The sequence below is a fragment of the Canis lupus genome, chromosome 19 (assembly GCF_011100685.1).
Source record: "Canis lupus familiaris isolate Mischka breed German Shepherd chromosome 19, alternate assembly UU_Cfam_GSD_1.0, whole genome shotgun sequence".
NCBI classification, from domain to species: Eukaryota; Metazoa; Chordata; class Mammalia; order Carnivora; family Canidae; genus Canis; species Canis lupus.
Window position 1 is genome coordinate 50,185,127 of NC_049240.1, and position 20,610 is coordinate 50,205,736.

The window sequence follows — 20,610 nt, forward strand, 5'->3', positions numbered from 1 at the left end:
TATCAGCATCTGGAATTTCAGAACTGGAATGTAGGAGAGAGATGAAGGATTACAGTGTGTGACTTCTTTAAGGAAAAAGAATAGAAGGATTTAGGTAAAGAAGAAAAGGAAGAAGATCTAGCAAAGAAACAGATTAGGAAGTAGAAGGAGGTTGGAAGAGGGTCAATATAGGACTAGTGGGGAGGTCCTTCTATCAATACATAAATCAACATTCATTTCAGCAATACTGTAATTGGATCTTCAGGCTCAGAATTTAAATTTCTCTAAAACTCAATTATGTTATATCAATATGTTTCATCAAACAATTTAAGTAAATGGGTCAGTTTAATTTTTTAAAAACCTATAATCTTTGAAAGGAAGTGTTGCTTTGTTCTAGCAATGATTCTTGCCAAAATTAGTTTCCTTAAGATTATAACTATTCTAGAACTAAAAATAATTTACACATTAAAATTTTAAAAATCTATATATTCTAACAAGGGAGAAAAAAGTTTTTAAGCATATTGATTTTAAGCTATAATTTTAATTTGAGAACAATATTTGCCTTTGAACTAATTTTAATTTATATTGTACCTAAAATAAAAGTTTTCAGGAGAATTGAAGAAAAAATTTTCAAATCTCCGTATTGTATTCTAGAAAAGTAAAAATATTTTAAAGGTCATGATCACACCTAGAATGATACATTCTACCAGAGTTAAGTACTATGGACATTATACTTGACTCTTCAGAAACACTATTTTTTAGCTCATCATATCAGGTAAATATAACATTTTTCAGTTATTTTTTGCTTAGGCAGTAGGCGTATCTCCATTTATTCATTCAAAAATGTTTATTGAGCACTTCAGATGCATCAGTAAAGGAAACAGAAAAAAATCTCTGCTCTCTCATTAAATGTGGTAGTTCAGACAATGAGGTTGAACCCAAACTCTAATTTGACCTTATAAAATGTGGAGCATTTGCTGTTAAACTTATCAGTGTATTTATGCTCTGTATGTCTAAAAATCTTGTTTTTTTCTCCCTCAGAAAATCCATGTCTTTCAAGTGTGAGGAAAACCAAATGACCTTTACTCCTGTCTACTTGAATAATACTTGGACTGTTAATTCTCACTAAAACCTCCTATGCTCTACTCCTCAAAAGCAGACATACTTTTTTTTTTAACTCAGATTATAACAAAAGATAAAAAATATATCAAATTCCAAACAACTGACCACTGAGATCCTATTTCTGAACTTTGTCCTTCCTGGAGGGACCATAGATTTTGCACCTAATTAAATAGAGACTGAGTAATGGATTAGTGCTCTCAATGATTTTCTGATTTAGTAGACTAACTGAAAATTTCCACAGGGCAGAGTGCAATTTACTTGTGTGCCCCAATTAGCACTGCTAACTGGGGCACAAAATCGGCATAAAATTGGGCCCTGATTTTGTATCAGCCACCATTCAGGGAATGGCAAATAGCCAACAAGACTTGGAGGAAAGTCTTTAGCATCCTTCTTTTTCTTAATTGTTAAACCACACAGTAGTACAGTGTTATTTTTATAGGAAAGTTTACAGTTTGAGGATTTCTGTGGATTATCAAAAGAGATGTGGTACATTAAGAAAGGAAAAAGAACTGAAAACCTTACACTGATAGGGAGATAAAAGGGCAACTGAGGCATTGGGAATTGTCTCTAGAAGTTCTTGAGTGCCAAGCTGAATCCCAACAGCAGCTTCTTTTGCAGAAAGAAATACATTAAAATGTTGTAAGTAATTTTGCACCTGACCAAAAAAGAAAAAAAACAAAAAACAAGCATAACCCTTGTGCCGTGTTTCCACAGATTGGTTATGAGAACAATGTAGCCCTATAATGAAAATGTCTATCTAAGCTTCACAGGTTTTCTCTGCCATTTTTAATCATTTTTCAGAGGCCTGTGGATCCACATTTAAAGAATGAGAATTTTTAACACATTTGTTTGCCATTTGAAAGCCCAACATTTTCTTTAATCTAATACTGCATTTCCTGCTATTTATTCGTTTAATAATAGGCTTCAATACAAACACATAGTAATGTTACCAAAAGGGCAAATGTAGTAAATAGCCTTATGAAGAAAAGTCTGCCAGCTTTTCATAATGCAAATTGGGAATCTTGTTAAAACATGATTGTGCATAGGACCTTTACAGAATAAAAACAACTCTTCTTCAGAAACCCATCTTGACTTTGCTTAAATTATATTAGAGCAAAAGACCAATTGTGGCTCTTTCATTAGCCTCTACCCTGAACTGCCTCTCCTCTGTGGATTGCTGCGGGCACTGAGCCAGTGCTAATACAGGTTGGTGGTGCTTGTGAATATAGGCAGAGCAAAAATGAAGTGGCAGGCTTATGACAGCTTCCGTTTAGGGGAACATGCAGGTATGGCTCAGCTATGGCCTCCAAATTTACCAACCATTTTACATACTATGACACTAACACCCTACCTCCACACCAGTAGGATGAGAGCTTTGCAGTTCTTGGACAGCCTAGGTAGTGCACTCATATTTTGTCATGTACATTCTTTTTAGTGTGATGGATGCAATTTGCACTACTTCACACTTTTGTGTTGTAATTGCCCAATAAATGTCAATGTTAAAGTGAATTACCATCAGCAACATTATATAAAAAACTGTTTAGAACACTTTGGAAATTTGTCACCTCAGGTACTTATAAACCAAAACTATAATATAGTTGAAAAAGATTAGATTAATCCAAAGCAAGACTGAGATGATTCACTATGTTCAGTGCATTACTCCAAAGATTGTGGACAGGATAGTTGCTCCTTTATTTGTGGCAAAAAATAACCTATAAAATCAATAAAGAGAAAGGTAAATACATAGTAAAATTCAGAATATTTCCATATTGTAATATGGTGTGTGTTAACCCACCAAACTACAGTATAAAATTAAAGGACAAAAGTATAAAAATAGCTATAGCACCATAATTTGTTAATGAATACACAATATAAAAGAGGTAAACTGTGAAATCAAAATTATAAAATGGCATAGAAATAAAAGGGTAGAGTATTTGTATGTAATTGAAATTGTTATAAGACAGAATTTTATATCTATATGCTGTTTCATGTAAGCCTCAGAGAACCACAAAGCAAAATATATAGTAGATATGCACACAATGAAGAGAAGGAAATCAAAGTATACCACTATACTACAAAATATCACCGATTCACAAAGAAAGATAGCAGGAGAGAAAGAAAGAAACAAAAGAACTACAAAACAGCCCGGAAGCAATAACATGGTATTAGTAAGTACTTACTGATTAGTAATTACTTTAAACATGAATGAATTAAATTCTCCCATCAAAAGTTGCATAGTGGCTGAATGGATTAAAAACAAGACTTAACTATCTGCTGCCTATGAAAGACTCACTTTTAGGATACACATTGGCTCAAAGTGGAGGGGTGAGAAAAGATATCCCAGGCAAACAGAAAGGGGTAGGCATACTTAGATGGAATAGACTAAATCAAAAACTATAACAGAGACAAAAATGTCATTATGTAATGTTAAAGGGGTCAATTTATTCAAGAGGATATAATAATCATAATATATATGCACCTAATATAGGAGCACGGAAACATATTAAACAAATTCTAACATGTATAAAGGGAAAAGACCACCACTGGTGTATAGACAACAATACAATAACAGTAGAGAACTTCATTATCCCACATTCAACAATGAATAGATTGTCCAGACAGAAAATCAATAAGGAAACATTGAACTTGAACTATACTTTAGATCAAATGGACCTAACAGATGCAAACAGATTATTTCATCCAAAAACAACAGAATATACATTCTTATCAAATGCACATGGAACATTCTCTAGGATAGATCATACCTTAGGTCACAAAACAAGCCTCAAGAAATTTAAAGGAATGGAATAGAACCAACTATCTTTGCTGACCACAATGGTATGAAACTAGAAATCAATAAGAGGAAAACTGCAAAATACACAGATATGTAGAAATTAATAACACATTCCTAAAAAACCAATGGGTCAAAGAAGAAATCAAAAAACATCTTGAAACAGGGCAGCCAAGGTGACTTGGCGGTTTGGGGCCACCTTCCGCCCAGGGCGAGAACCTGGAGACCCAGGATCGAGTCCCACATCGGGCTCCCTGCGTGGAGCCTGCTTCTCCCTTTGCTTGTGTCTCTGCCTCTCTCTCTCTCTGTCCCTCATGAATAAACAAATAAAATCTTTAAAAAAAATAGAAGAACCTTGGTTCTGTTTTTTTTTTTTTAATCTTGAAACAAATGAAAATGGAAACACAATGTATAAAACTTCTAGTATGCAGCAAAAGCAATTTTAAGAGGGAAGTTTATGGTGATAAATGCTTACTTTAAATATACATCCATACATATATCTCAAATAAACACCCTAACTTCACACTTCAAGGAATTATGAAAAGAAAAATAAAGCCCAAAGTTAGCAGAATTAAAGAGATTACAAATATCAGAGTCAAAATAAATAAACTAGAGAATAGAAAAATATTAGAAAAGATCCATAGAAGTTAACAATTGGCTTCTTGAAAAGATAAATGAAACTGAGGAATTTTCAGTTAAATTTACCCAGAAAGAAAAGGGGGGGAAAGACTAAAAAAAAAAAAAAAAGTGAAATTAGAATGAAAGAAAATACATTATAACTGATACCACAGAAACACAAGAATCATTAGAATCTATATAAACACTTACTTGCCAACAATTCGACAACCCAAGATAAATGGAAAAATTCCTACAAACACACAACCTACCAAGACTGAATCATGAAGAAATAAAAGATGTGAATACACAAAAAAAACAAATTAGAAGAGTGAATCAGTACTCAAAAAACTTCCCAACAAATAACCCAACACCAGATGGCTTCACGGGTGAATTCTACAGAACTTTTAAGAACTAAAGTTAGTATTTCTCAAACTCTTCCAAGAAATTAAGAGACATAACACTCCCAAACCCATTTAATGAGGCCAGCATTATGCTGATACCAAAGTCAAATAAGAAAAACTCTCAACAAAATACCAGCAAACCAAAATCGATGGCATATTAAAAGGATCCCATGGGATCTATCCCTGGGATGCATAGAAGTTTCAACATATGCAAATCAATAAAGTGATATACCACATTAACAGAATAAAAGATAAAAATTCATATGATCATCTCAACAGATGCAGAAAAGGCATTTGACAAAATTTAACATCCTTTAATGACAAAAAATCCACAGTCATTATAGAAGGAACATACCTCAGCATAATAAAGCACAATCATGATAAGCCCTTAGCATCATACTCAATAGTATAAGATTGGAAGTTTTCTTATTAGATCAGGAATAAGACCCCACTTTTCCCATTCCTATTCAATGCAGTACTGAAAATCCCAGTCAAAGAAATTAAGTAGGAAAAAGATCTAAAAGGCAACTAAATTGAAAAGGAAGGAAAATTATCTGTTTATTCACTAATGATATGATCCTGCATATAGAAAGTCCCAAAGACTACACCAAACAACTATTAGAACTAAAAAATTCAGTAAAGTTTCAGGATACAAAATCAATATGCAGAAATCAGTTGCATTTCCATACAATGATGAATTTTCTGGAAATGAAACAAAGAAATCAATCACATTTACAACAGCATCAAAAACAAAAAAATATGTATGATTAAATTTAACCAAAGAAGTGAAAGATCCATATACTGAAAGCTATAAGATACTAATGAAAAAGAAAAATTCAAGAAGACACAAATAAAGACATTCCATCTCCATGGATCTGAAGAGTTGATATTGTTAAAATGTCTATAGTATCCAAAGTCATCTACAAATTGAATGCAATCCTTATCAAAATTCTAATTGAAATTTTCACAGAAATAAAGAAAATAATCCTAGAAGTCATATAGATCCCAACCTTAATAAAGAACAAAGCCTGAGGCATTTCATTTCTGGATTTCAAACTATATTACAAAGCTACAGTAATCAGAATAACATGATACTAGCATAAAAAAACAGACACAGAGAGCAATGAAATTGAATATAGAGCCCCAAAATAAAACCTCACCTTTATGGTCCGCTAATCTTTGACAAAGGGCACAAAGAACATTCAGTGGGGAAAAGAAAGTCTCTTTCCAATAAATGGTGTTGGAAAAACTGGATATCCACATGCAAAATAATGAAATTGGACTCTTATTGTATATCACTCACAAAAATGATCTTGAAATAGATTAAGGGCTTTACTTTAACATAAGACCTGAAGCCATGAAACTCCCAGAAGAAAACAGGGAAAAATCTCGTTGGCATTGGTCTTATCAATGAGTTTTTGGATGAGACACCAAAAGCTGAAGCAACAAGAGCAAAAATAAACAAGTGGGACTATATCAAGCTAAAATGCTTCTGCACGGTATAGGTAACAGTCAACAAAATTAAAAAGCAACCTAAGGAATGGGAAAAAGTATTCGCAAACCACATATCTGATATGAGATTAACAACAAAAATATATAAAAAACCAATACAATTCAATAGCAATAATATTGATAATAATCCTATGTAAAAATGGGCAAAAGACCTGAGTAAATATTTTCCCAAAAAAGACACAGAAACATTCAGTAAGTATATGAAAAGGTGATCAACATCACTCATCATAGGGAAATGAAAATCAAGGCCCAATGAGATACTACCTCACACCTGTTAAAATGGCTATTATCAAAAAGGCAAATGCTTACTATACAATTCATAAATCTTAACCCTGGACATTTATCCCAGAGAAATGAAAATTTAGGTTTACAAAAACCTGTACACAAATGTTCACAAAGTTTTATTTGCAATAGTCAAAAAGTGGAAATAACCCTAATGTCCCTCAATGGGTCACTTTTAAACAAACTGTGGTATATCCATACCGCTGAATACTACCCAGCAATAAACAGAAATGAATTATTGATACATGCCAAAAAAGATCGACTGTTGGCTCATGTGGTTATATTTATGCATTTTATAGTCATGTGTTCCAGATCTTGTTTTAACTCGCTGATAAAATTATTCAATCCGAGGTTCCTTTTGTTGGTGTGTGTATGTGGTGGAGGGGTGGGGTGGGCGAGAGACAGAGAGACAAAGAGATAGAAAAGAGAGAATGAGTTACCATTGGATTAGGAAGAGGAGAAAAAATAAAGAGGAAGAGGAGAAAAAGAGAAGGGGAAGGGGGAAATTTGGGCTTTATTCCCACCATGGAATCATTTATACCTAGTCAAGCCTGAAGATTCACCTACTCTAAAGCCAAGGATTGTCTTTAGATAGTCACAATGCCTTCTCTACCTTATTTCATAGTTTATATGAGTTTTGGTGATTTTCATCTGTATGTGAGGTTTTTTTTTAAGATTTTACTTATTTATTTGTGTGAGATACAGAGAAAGAGAGAGAGAGAGGCAGAGATACAGGCAGAGGGAGAAGCAGGCTTCATGCAGGGATCCCAACCTGGGACTCGATCCCGGATCCTGGGATCACGCCCTGAGCCTAAGGCAGATGCTCAACTGCTGAGCTACCCAGGTGCCCCTCCATGTGAGTTTTTAAATAACCTCAGTTTAACTTTCTAATACTGAAAATTCCCTTTTTCAATGACTACACAGAATCTAAATTTCCTTTTATTTTGTTAATGTTTCTCAGTACAACATAATCAACACTAAGACCCTCATAGATACTTTATTATATAAAAGAGCCAGCGAAAACTTTTCCAAATTCAAAAAGAACATTAAAAATGTCTGTTCATTTCAGAGATTGTCTATCTGCTCTATTACATGAAAGTCCATTGATTTTATAAGTTTCAACAACTACATCTGTTTCCATTCCAGTTATATCTGTATAATCTTGTCATTCAACAGCAATCAGATATGACCGTGGCCTCAAGATGAAGTCATAATTGCTTCATACTAATTTATCCTTATCCTCAATAATGGCCATTGACTTGAAGCCTTTGTGATCTTAAGTTTAGTTATCAATGTATTTCAGTTGTGTGTTGGACTTCATTAGGATATTACGTCTTGTTTTGGTTATCTTGCTATCTATGTTCTGAGTTCAGTTTTAATATTTCTGTGTTTAGCTGAGCAAAGGAAATTTAGGAATCCTCTTAATGAGCCTTTTGATTTTGCTGCTTGCTCTTTAACATTTACAAGGTGCTTCCAACAAAGTTCACATAATTTGATCCTTACAAAAATACCCATGGGGAAACAGGACACATGTTATTCTTCTTATTTTATATATGATAGAACTGAAGCTAGGGAAGTCACTTGGCTCTTAGGTGGCCCCCTTGGAGCTAGAATCTTTTAATTTTTATTTTGCTTTTTCTTTTTATTGTATGTATATGAGACGGTGGATACAAACTAAACATACTGTGGCAATCATTTCACAATAACTGAGAGTTAAATAATTATTATTTACATCTTAAACATACACAGTTGTGTATATCAATTATATCTTAATAAAACTGGGGAAATATAACTTACATATATATGCGTGGAAACAATGTTGTGACTCACAGCTAACTGCAGTCTCATGAGTATCCAAACAGATTAGAACAGATCCCCCAACATATAATTCCATTCGATAAACAAAGGGATAAGGAAAATGTGGGATACCTACGCACACACTGGAACATCATTACACAACGTTAAAAAAGGAGAGATCAGGGCACCTGGCTATCTGAGTCAATTGAGCATCTGACTTGATCTCAGCTCAGGTCTTGATCTCAGATCATGAGTTCAAGCCCCACATTGGGCTCCATGCTGAGCACAGAGCCTATTTTTTTTGTTTTGTTGTTGTTGTTGTTGTTGTTGTTTGTTTGTTTTTTAAAGGATGAGATCTTGCTATTTGCAACAACACGTATGGACCTGGAGGGTAGTATGCTAAGTGAAAGAAGTCAGACTGAGAAAGGTAAATATCACAGGATTTCACTCATATGTGTAATCTAAAAACAAACAAACAAACAAACAAATGAACACAAACAAAAATATAGATACAGACCTATAAATACAGAGAACAAATGGTGGTTGCCAGAGCGGAGGCAGTTGAGGGGACGTGCAAGATGGGTGAAGGGGAGTGGGAGGTACAGGCTTCCAGTTAACAGAATGAATAAGTCATGGAACTAGAATCCTGTTCTACTCTTTGCAGCATTACGCACACTCTCTCAATTGACTAAGAAGGCTTCCCCATGATAATTCTATACTTTTTTTTGTAAATGAGGAATTGGAACATGCATGAATTTTTGCATGTCAAAATGCAACCATACACAAAAAGGATCTCAAAAAATAATCATAGGCCTAAATGTAAAAAAACAAAATGACAAAACTCCTATAAGAGAAATGATAGAAAATCCAGGTGATGTTGGATTTGGTTGCGATACCTTAGTTACAACATTAAAAGTACATACCACAAAATAAAAAATTAAGAAGTTAGATTCACTGAAATTAAAATTTCCTATTTTGTAAAAGACACTGTTAAGAGAATGAAAAGATAAGTCCAGACCGGGATAAAAACCTTTGCAAAATGCTTATCTGGTAGAGTACTTTTACCCAAAATATACAAAGAATTGCTAAAACTGAACAAGAAGAAAACAACCCAATAAAACAGTGAGTAATGGCTCTAAATAGACACCTTAACAAAGAAAATACACAGGTGTAAAAAAGCACATAAAAGATGTTTAACATCATATGTAATTAAGGAATTACCACTTAAAAATAACAATGAGGTATCTATCTAACTATACCTATCCATCTATCACTATATATATATACATATATATACTCTCTCTATATATATACACCCACTAACAATGTCTAAAATTTTTAAAAAATGACAATATCAAAGGCTAGCGAGGTTGTAGAACAACAGGAACTTTCATTTGCTATTGTTACAAATACAAATGGTACAGCCACTTTGGAAGACAGTTTGGCAGTTTCTTACAAAAATAAACATACTCTTACCATATAATCCAGCATCCAAATTGCTTAGTGTTTACCCAAATGAGTTGAAAACTCATATCCACATAAAGCCTGCACACACATGTTTACTACAGCTTTATTCATAACTGCCACAACTTGGGGAGAAAAAAAAAAGATGTCCTTCAAAAGATGCATAGATTAAAAAAAAAGCTGTAGTAGATCTGTAAGTGAAATATTAACTAGTAATAAAAAATGAAATTCACTATCAAGCCACAAAAAGACGTGGAAAATTCTTTTTTATTCAGGAGTAAATTAACTTACAGATTTATATTAGTTGCAGGTGTATCATATAATTATTCAAAAATTCTATACATTTCATAATGCTCATCAAGATAAGGGCACTTTTAATCCCCTCCATTTTCCACATCCTCTCCATCTTCCCTATGGCAACTACCAGTTTGTTCTCTGTATTCATGTGTCTATTTTTCTTTGTTCATTTGTTTTGTTTCTTAAATTCCAGATATGAGTGGAGTCATATGGTATCTGTCTTTCTTTGGCTGACTCATTTCACCCAGCATTATACACTCTAAGTCCAACCATGTTGAGGCAACCGGCAACATTTCATTCTTTTTAAGGCTGAATAATGTTCCCTTTTGTATATTCTGTATCTCTTCATCTTTAGTGGACACTGGGTTGCTTCCATATATTGGTTATTTTAAGCAATGCTGTATGAAACATAGGGGTGCATACGTCTTTTTATTTTCTTTGGGTAAATACCCAGCAGTAGAATACAGGATATGGTAGCTCTATTTTTAATTTTGGGGGAACCACCATACCTGTTTTCCACAGTGGCTGCACCAGTTTCCATTTCCATCAACAGTGCATGAGGGGTCCTTTACAACTTCCAACACTTGCGATTACTTGTTTGTTTGTTTTTTTTTTAATTTTAGCTATTCTGACAGATGTAACATGGTATCTCACTGTGGTTTTAATTTCCATTATTCTGATGATTTGTGATGTTGAACATCTTTTCATGTGTCTATTTCCTATCTGTATGTCTTCTCTGGAAAAAATGTTTATTTAGCTCTTCAGCCCATATTTTTAAATTGGATTATTTGGGCTTTTTGGTGTTGAATTATATAAGTTTTTTCATATAGTTTTGGGTATTAACTTACATGAAGTATTCCTAAATGTATAATATTAAGTGAAAGATGTCAAACTGAAAAGGCTATATACTGTGTAGTTCCAACTATATAACATCCTAATAAAGGTAAGACTATGCAGATGGCAAAAAAAGATCAGGGTTCACAGATGTTTGGGGAGAGGGAGAGATGAAGAGATGGAACTCAGGATTTTTAGAGCAATGACATTACCCTGTATTACACAATATTGGTGGATACATGTTACAATACATCTGTCAAAATCCATACAATCAATGTGGGGCACAAATGGTGAACCCTAATATACCTGTGGACTTTAATTTATAATGTATCAATACTGGCCCATCAACTATAACAAATGTACCATATAATGTAAGATGCTAGCTATAGTAGAAAATGGTGTGAGGGCAGGGTGGGGAATATATGGCAACTCTATTTTCTGCTCAGTTTTTCTTTAAGCCTAAAACTGTTTGAAAATAGTCTATTAATTAAAAACATATATTCATGTCAGAGAATATGTAGCTCAAGGTCCTTTCAACTTTCTGTGAACCTTGTTTTTTATAGAATTAGTAAAGAGGATCACTAACTTCTGATTCTACAAGCCCATAAAATGTTCACATAGCTACTCAGAGTGAAAGATGAAAAGATAAATTAGTGATTCCTAAAAGCCTTCATTTTCACTCTGTTCCATCTACAACAGCTAAAAACAAAAAAACTGAAATCTTATGCAATATGAACACTGAATGAAGGTATCACACGTACGACAAGAAAATTTGCAAATGATGTCTCTATTCATTCAGTATTGCATGTTGCATAGGTTTTTGATTTGGAACTCCTCCCTGTTAAAAGTATAACAGCATAGGTATAAGGATTAGATGTATCTGTACGCAAATATATATATATATATGTGTATATATATGTATATATATATATAATACATATGCAAAAATATATATAAATTCAAATACACAAGCTTATAAATGCAAAAATGCCACTCAATAATTTGAGCTTAATTTTCCAAAGGTAATTTATATAAATTATAACTTTATACAAGAAATCATAGAATTGAAGCTTTCTCATCCCTTTCCGAGGTGAGATAATATCTATGTCTATTTAATTTTGATCGTGGTGACCCAGGAAAGGGGCCATGTCATCTTCCCCATTGAGAATAATGGTAGGAATCTTATCAGCCCCCTCCCCACCAAGTAACAATTAATAATAACAATAATGGTAATGTGAGAGCCGGTTTAAGCTATAATGATACCCTAGACGAAATGAAGCTCTGCCGTCCTCTCTATCACTGCATTCAGCCAGCTTGCTAATCAAATACTGGCAGATGAACTGGAGTTTAAGTAGCATCATTATTATGATTTAAATGGAGGCTCTTGTGAAAGACTGACAACCTTGGAAAGTAAAGTCATCCATTTATTCACAAAATAGGCAGAGCACTTGCAGTGACAATGCTCACTTCCCTTTTACTGACCTGCCAGGCAGCTTGAACTCTTTTCCAAAAGACCACATCTGGTGAGAAGAGAGTCTTAACCATTAAGGAGCAAATGCCCACATCATCATAACTAAAATAACAGTTCTGGCAAACTGGAAGCCTAAAAGAGCCCCGTGTACTATTCCTACAAGACCACAGGGAATTCATCTACTGTAAATGTCAAGAAACTGTATATTATACTTCCTGCCTCAAAAAATTTGCATATTATAAAGTTAAATCAAACTAAAAATGCAAGATACACTTAAGCTTGCACTCCATGCCCCAATGTTACTGCATCAGAGTTTTTGAGTGCTTGATACTCTATAGAGGCTTGGGGGGAAAGATCAATATAATCAGCCTTTCTTTACTCTCTATTTACAGTCTACACAGATTTTTATTTTTTTTACCTTTCAAAAGTCATGGGGAACACCATAAGCAGGATAAAGTATTGGCAACCAAATTTTTATGACACTTTTTCTAATTGATCCTCAATCATCATCATCATACACCTCTATGTTCACCACTGACTTCCTTCAAGTTCCCATGATACTCCATAATCATTTAATGGCCTTTGTCTCATTCCCTCAATCACCAACCTCAGGAATGAGATCCTTTTTCCCTGGGGAAAAATACCAACTATATATACAAAAATACTAAAAACATACTTTGTCCAAACCTTTTATGACAGATTAATCTATATGCCTTACTTGTATTAATTTGTTCAGTTCTCAAATAGTCATGTTCTGTTTCCTCCTTTTCCAATATTTTAAGCAGTAGAATACCAAGTCCACAAAATGTCCAACAGTACATGAATTGTTAACAAATTCTATTTGATAGATAGAAAATTAGGTTCATAGGAGATAAATTTTTACCCATTAGGTTAAATGTTTCCATAGTCAGAAACTCTACCATGGCACTATTTGGTTTCTCTCATTCTACTGCAGATATGAATCTGATAAATGACTAAATCTAGGGGAATTCCTCAGGCATCATTATTCCAAAAAATCATTTCACATATGGAAATATAATTCGTAAAGAACAACAATAAAATCTGGGTGTGAGAACTTAGAGAGAATCTGCCACAATAATACTGTATGTTTCATGTATCATCAACACCTAGTTTCTTACATCCCCATCCCAGCCCTGCATTGAACTACCTTCTTCAACCAAAACCAAAACAAAATCCACCATTACGACCACAAAAACACAGACATACTTGCATATGAAATTATAAACAGACATTTTGTATGCATTTTTAAAAATCAAATGTTATAAATGGTTCTGATTAATAAATTGTCTCACAGAGGGATGTAGAATGAATGTCATCACTTATCCAAAAATGTTCATGGCAAATACTGCTGATTGATTGTATTGGTTTTCCCTATCAAGTTGTTAAAGGGTATGAAAATCATTCTTAACAAACTCTCCACGTAACATCTGGAGGTGGATTATAAAGTGAAATATAGTTCCTATATTTCCTAAGAAAATAGAAATACTGTACCAATTTAACTGCTAGTGGCAAAGGCCTTTTATACAAGCCCCAAATATGGAAGAAAAATGATACATGTATTTTATTTGGCTGTCCCTCATTTCAAAATCATCTGTCACAATTAATTATCTGGCATATTGTGCTGGGCAGAGGGCTCAGCAGGAGCCCTCATGGAACCCTATTTCTCATTTGCATGGTTTGATAAATGGTTTAGGTTCAGTTTGCTACCATGTTCAGCTATCAATCAACATTTAATTTTATTTTTTGCAGGTCTTCTTTATTAATTTTTTTCCTTTTGTAGGGAAAAAAAAAGTATACTAATTCCCTTTGAATAAATCTGCCACCTTTGTTTTTCCAGAAAAAAACTCCCTTTAGAGATGTACCTTAAAGGGAAGAAGAAGGAAAACAAATCTAGGAAGCTGACCTGTAGAAATGGTCTGCCTGTAACTGCAGTAAAATAAGAAGTTTGCTCGTGCTTCAAAGATTCTATGTGAGATACAAAATCTTAAATATCTTCAATACCATTGTTTCATAAAACAGATAAATTTATGAACGCAAAAACAAGTATTCCCAAGAAGATACGAAGGAAAACCATCTCAAAGTTCAATACATAACTGTTGAAAGTTCTACATATTTTGAGTGAAAAGAAAGTTGAGAATGGCCCTTATTTTATACGATACTGTGCCCTAGTGTCATCAGACATCTTCCCAAGAATTAATGCTACTTGAATAAGGTGCTGGATTAGTTTTAAAGGAAGTAACTGTATAGAACTGATCATTATTCTCACAGGTCTTTTAAAATTAATGGAATGCACATTCTTTATATTAAGAATCCTGACTTCTTTTCTCCCTGTGTGGAGCTAGCTACATATTCCTACCTCGCTGACAATAAAACTGGTGAAAACTGGCCATCAGAGGAAGAGCCTACAGAACAGTTCAATGACTTGAAGTAGTGGTTGTAACACTGAGCCTCCATTTATTCTCTCATCAATCTCCTTTTCCTCCACCTTTGACACTGCATTGAAAGAGAGATTAGGCTGAGTATTATTGTTATTTATTATTATGATTTATTATTATTGTTAATAATTATTCTCAAACAACATAACAATTTTGGATAATTGGGCAGAAAGCTCTCCATGCCATGCCTTCCTCTCCACGTTTTTGTCTTTCTTTATTCAAAGAACTTTAGAAATGGAAAGAGATGGACAGGTTATCTCATCAAACCTCTTATTTCACAACCTAAAAAAACTGAGAAATAAAGAGGATGATGGCTTTCTGAAGTGTCATGCAATTAAATAGATGGTTGACTCCAGATTCCTATTCTAGTATATTTTTATTACCTCATTTTGTCTCTGAAATATTTTATATATTTTATTTCTAGTGGATTTGCTGCTTTATCTTCTACTTCTTTCATTTTATTTGTTTGTTTTTACTCCTATCAAAGAGCTTTCAGGCATCTGTGTAGTTGTTCACTCATCAAATGGAGTCCTTACAAAATATGGAATTCTAGACTGTGAGGACTGAGATAAAACAGAGCCATGAGAAAAATATGTTCTAGAGAAATTACACAAGTTTAGGACCATATAACATGAACAAAGGTACTGATGTCAAGAGAAAATGACCACTAACCTGGAACTGAAAATATTCATCAACCTTCATAGAATAGACTTGAGAAGACATGAAGGTACCTTGTCAATAGAGTCCATCCAGGAAGTTCTGGCTTTGAGAACTCTATGGGGAACCTACTTAGTTCTTCTTCTTGTTCTTCCTCCCCCTCCCCTTCCCTCCACCCTCCTCTTCCTACTCCTCCTCTTCTTTTTTTAAATATCATGAATTTCATTGAATAACATAATGCCCAACTTTTCTAAAGGAATATTTATCCATTTATTCCCATCAGTATTATATGAGAGTTCTCTCTTTATGTTGTTCACTCATTACTTCATTATTTATATATATATTTTTTAATTTTTTTTTAATTTTTATTTATTTATGATAGTCACAGAGAGAGAGAGAGGGGCAGAGACACAGGCAGAGGGAGAAGCAGGCTCCATGCACCGGGAGCCCGACGTGGGATTCGATCCCGGGTCTCCAGGATCGTGCCCCGGGCCAAAGGCAGGCGCCAAACCGCTGCGCCACCCAGGGATCCCCTCATTATTTATATTTTTTTATTCAATTAATTTAAACTGAAAAACAGAAAGGAAAACACTTCATCCATTCATCCCATCCCCACTGTCTGCTTCTGGCAAACACCAAGTTGTTCTTTGCATATGATTATATCTATCTCTATAGACATAGAGATATAGAATCAGATTCCACATATTACAGAGATTATATGGTACTTATTTTTCTCTGATTTATTTCATCTAGCATAAAGTCCTCAAAGTCCAGCCATGTTGTCATAAACAGTGAGATATCATTCTTTGTTATGGCTATATATTAATTATACACACACACACACACACAATTTCTTCATCCATCCATTGATGGACACTTAACTTGTTTCCACGTGTTGGCTATTATAAATAATGCTGCAATGAACATAGGGTGCTTACATCTTTTTGAATCAATGTTTTTGTTTCTTTGGATAAATATCCAGAAGTTCTTCTTAATTAGCAGAAGTCCCATGTGGATCAGAGTGCTTCTCCACTCCATCCTTGCTGTACAGTGAGCTTAGCTCTACCCAGGATATCTCTACTTCAGAACCCAACCAAGCCTAGCACGAAAGATGACTGTGTTCACTTAGGATATTTACCAACCTTTCACAAATTCTGACTAAAGCCACATGTTTTTTCACTGCCTCATTTCTTCATCTTTTCTCTCAGAACCCAGTTCTCTTTTCATCACATCTTAAATAATTTACATCTCATACTCTTCAAACGGTTTGGAACAGACATTCTCTCATCAAATAATAATGACTTATTTCTAAATTATTATTCTAATTCTATATTGTACAATATAAAATATATACAAATCTAGACATTTTAAAAGGATTAGATGACAAAGTAAACACTATTTTATGACTTCTACTTTAATTTTCTACTGACACTATACAAGAACTGTATGTCCTCAGAAAAAATATTGTTAACCCTATTTTAGTGAAAGTAATGTAACTGAATTCATTATATTGTAAAGATATTCTTTAACACTTTAACTACAAGCAATCCTTGATTCAATTTATTTCAATCATTGGTTTTAACGGATCTCATAGCTTACAAGCATATTTTTCAAGAATATGTAGACAGACATAAAAGAAATGCATTAGTATTTGCACTTTCTGATTAATTATACCCATTTTTCAGTCACTTACCAATTATACAAAGACTATTTGTTTAAATTTATCTAGTAAATTCCCTCTCTCCTCCTTGATGTCATTTTTTTTCTTTAAAAACTAATTGGAAAGTATAATATATGTTATATAATTATAATTTTTATGTTATAAAAACTAAATTGGTATTCATTAAAATTCTTCACTTGGCAAGTTTTTAAATGGTGTAAGTTTCCAAGTATTTAATAATGATCATCATCATAACTAATAGTAATTGAAAACATCCCAATATCAAGCAGTCTCTTAACCTTTTCTATTATAGCTTCATTTATTCCTCATAATAATGCTATGAAAAAGAAATTATTTCTAATCTTTATATACAGACGAAGACATATGTAAAAGCTTTTTAAGTGACAGAACATTTTCCCAGCACCTTCTAGACTTCTAATTCTTCTTCATATTATCAAAGTTTTTGTCGGTCTGTCTGTTTGTTTTGGAAGTTGTCACTTTCTCAGTCATGTACTGTAACTTGAAGGAACAGTAAAGTGTAAGAGACTGGATGTGAGTGTGTGTGCATGTTCCAAAAATATCTTTTATACACCATAGTACTAAAAAACATTATCAACTCAGAAAATTGTTGCAAATTTGGAAAAGTTTTTCTGTGGAAAACCTCAAATTTAGCTTTGAAAATACTTTTACACACTTGGTTACAAAATAGCAAAGAACTTCTGTGTGCAATAAAGATTTCCATGGTCACTCTCAATCTCTCCACATAGTTTTATAAAGATTTTATCAAAAGCAAAACCTCAAACCCATCACGACTGGCACATGATACTGCAACTGGTTGCAGTAAGATGGGACTACATGAGGTGGCAGCAGGGTGGTGGGAGGAAGAGAGAGAGAGAGGCCGCCATCAAGATTTCTTCCTGCTAGTCACTCTCCAGCTCTAAAGATAGACTCTGACCTACCAACTCAGCATCATGTCAGGCTATCCAGAAATGCTGAATTTCTTTCCTATTTTTAGATTAAAGTAAATATATACAGATATTTAACGGTTTCTTTTTACATTTTAGGCTGCGCACCCCCCCAGCATTTTGAGCACCCAACACTGGAGTTTAATCAGACTTGCACTTGTCTCACCAACAGATGCAGAAGTGTGGTCCTAATGTCTGTTACTGATGACATGCAGAAATCCAGAAACAGATGATCTTCTCTGGAGATACTAGAAACTTCTAAAGTTCCAGAGTCAATGTCCATCCCCTAAATTGACATGTAAAGGAAATTAAACATCTTACACAGATGGCACTGGAAACCAGCTCTCACCCTATCCAGACAAAATGAGCAGGGAAATGGTTTGGGAAGATCAGCCTGGCATTCCTCATCTGACCTCCATTGGGATTCAGAGCATTTTGAAACAAGATTGGTCCCAAGACATTATTTTTGCTTTTGTACTCTTCTCTGAAAAACAAAAATACTGAAAAGTACTATCCTTCAAGAGGTACATTTTTTTTTTCCCACATTTATTGTGATGTAGAATAGCTACAGGATTTTGGCAACTTCACTTTATCACCTATACCTCAATTTCCTTAAGTGCAAATTGAGAGTGTTAGTTGCAGCTCAGTGGTTTTCGAACTTTGTCAGCAGAGTCTTTTATTACATGACATGTTAGGTGGCATCATAAATATGAATAGGAACGAGGGCCCCACGTACTTGTTTTCCCCCTATGGCAGCTTGCAAGGTCACTCTGAGGAACCTGAAAGTGCCACAGAACACAGCTTTAAAAAACACCACACTAGGTCTCAAGGGCCCTCTCTGGCTCTAAGACACTATGATTGATGAGTCAGGAAACCTAATTCAGTTTTATACTTTCTCCTTGCCTCAATAGAAGATGACTCAATATTATAAAATGGGAAATTTATGTAACTCTGTCACTTAAAGGCAGAAAAATTGTGGTACAGACAATTCTACTGAAATGTTTTCATCTACACAGAGTTTATCCTCAATAAGGTCACTGAGGTTATTAACTAGACCCTTTGTACTCAACCATTCCCAAATAAGTTAAGTCGCTGCTATTCATTAACCTTTCTCTTTCTTGTTAAATAGAAGCATTAGAAATCATCAATAGATGAGTGCTCCAACTATACTTCTTTTGATGTGTACTTTTATTTTTGCCTTGCATTTTGAGGTCAGCAAACAAGCCAAAAGCCTAGGAAGGCACAGAGGCAATGGGGACACAGCTATATAAAGAAGGCTTTCATTAACCTGCTGACCCACCATAATTTCAAATGTCAGCAGCTAATCAGACACTCACTGACATCATCAATGGATGGAGAAGAGAGATATCCTGTGGGATCAATCTTCTTTCTTACTCTGAAATATATATTTATAACGCCAGAGGGTTACTTCTCCTCTGAAGTGATGGTGGGAAAATTTCCCTCTCCTATTGAAATACATGCTTCTAATGCTGAAGTTAATCATTAATTTTGATGGAACAGCAGAAACATGTATTTAAACGTCAGAAGCTGACTACATTATTGGCTACTCCTCTTCTAAATTCTCCTATGGCATTCTGACAACATGGGCAGCTGTAATGTTTGGCTCACTAATCCAGAAAAGAAAAGGTAAGCTAAACTATATTTCTTTTCATATAAAGAATTTTTCTCCATTAATTGTATTTATCCCACTGGGAAAAACGAAGATAGGAGTATTTCTATTACTTCAATTGCTAAAATTTCTAATATAATATCCAATGTTTTGTCCACTCCCCCAGAAACCCCAATCTCAAATGCATACAGAGAATGTTTAAATGCGTTCAACCAAATCCAAGAGAAACAGAAGGTGAAAATTTACTAAGAAAGGAAAGAATTTACAATCTAAATTTTATTAATTTTATGCCATATATAAAATTTATCTTTACAATGAGCTTCTCTTGGCAAAATAATCATTTAGACCCATTACTGACTCAACAGTCCTAGCCAAATACATAAATAAATATGAAATAATACCTCAAGTTTTAAACACATATAATGTACAACTCCTGGTCTCTACATATTATTTTAGATCTCAAAAAAAAAAACAACAACAACAAAACCTCGTAATATAAGCATTCTTCCTCATTTGAGACTCTTATTGTCTCTCATTAAAGGTAATTGATACTCTGAGAACATAAAATAAGCACCTCTGCATTTAATCCAATCCATCTCATTTAAAAACCATTCCCTAAAAATTTGATCTTAATCTTCAGAACAGTTAAGTGATAGAAACCAGGAAGTAAGAAT

At 34.0% G+C, this 20,610-nt stretch overlaps 1 long non-coding RNA gene across 1 annotated transcript in view; it reads right to left on the bottom strand.

Annotated features, from left to right (window-relative positions):
- The window catches only part of LOC111091079, a 119,001-nt gene extending 100,407 nt beyond the window's left edge, over window positions 1–18,594 (bottom strand). The window contains exon 1 of the long non-coding RNA XR_005373834.1: window positions 18,473–18,594. This is a non-coding gene — a long non-coding RNA (uncharacterized LOC111091079). The remainder of the gene's footprint in view (window positions 1–18,472) is intronic.
- Window positions 18,595–20,610: the final 2,016 nt, after the last annotated feature.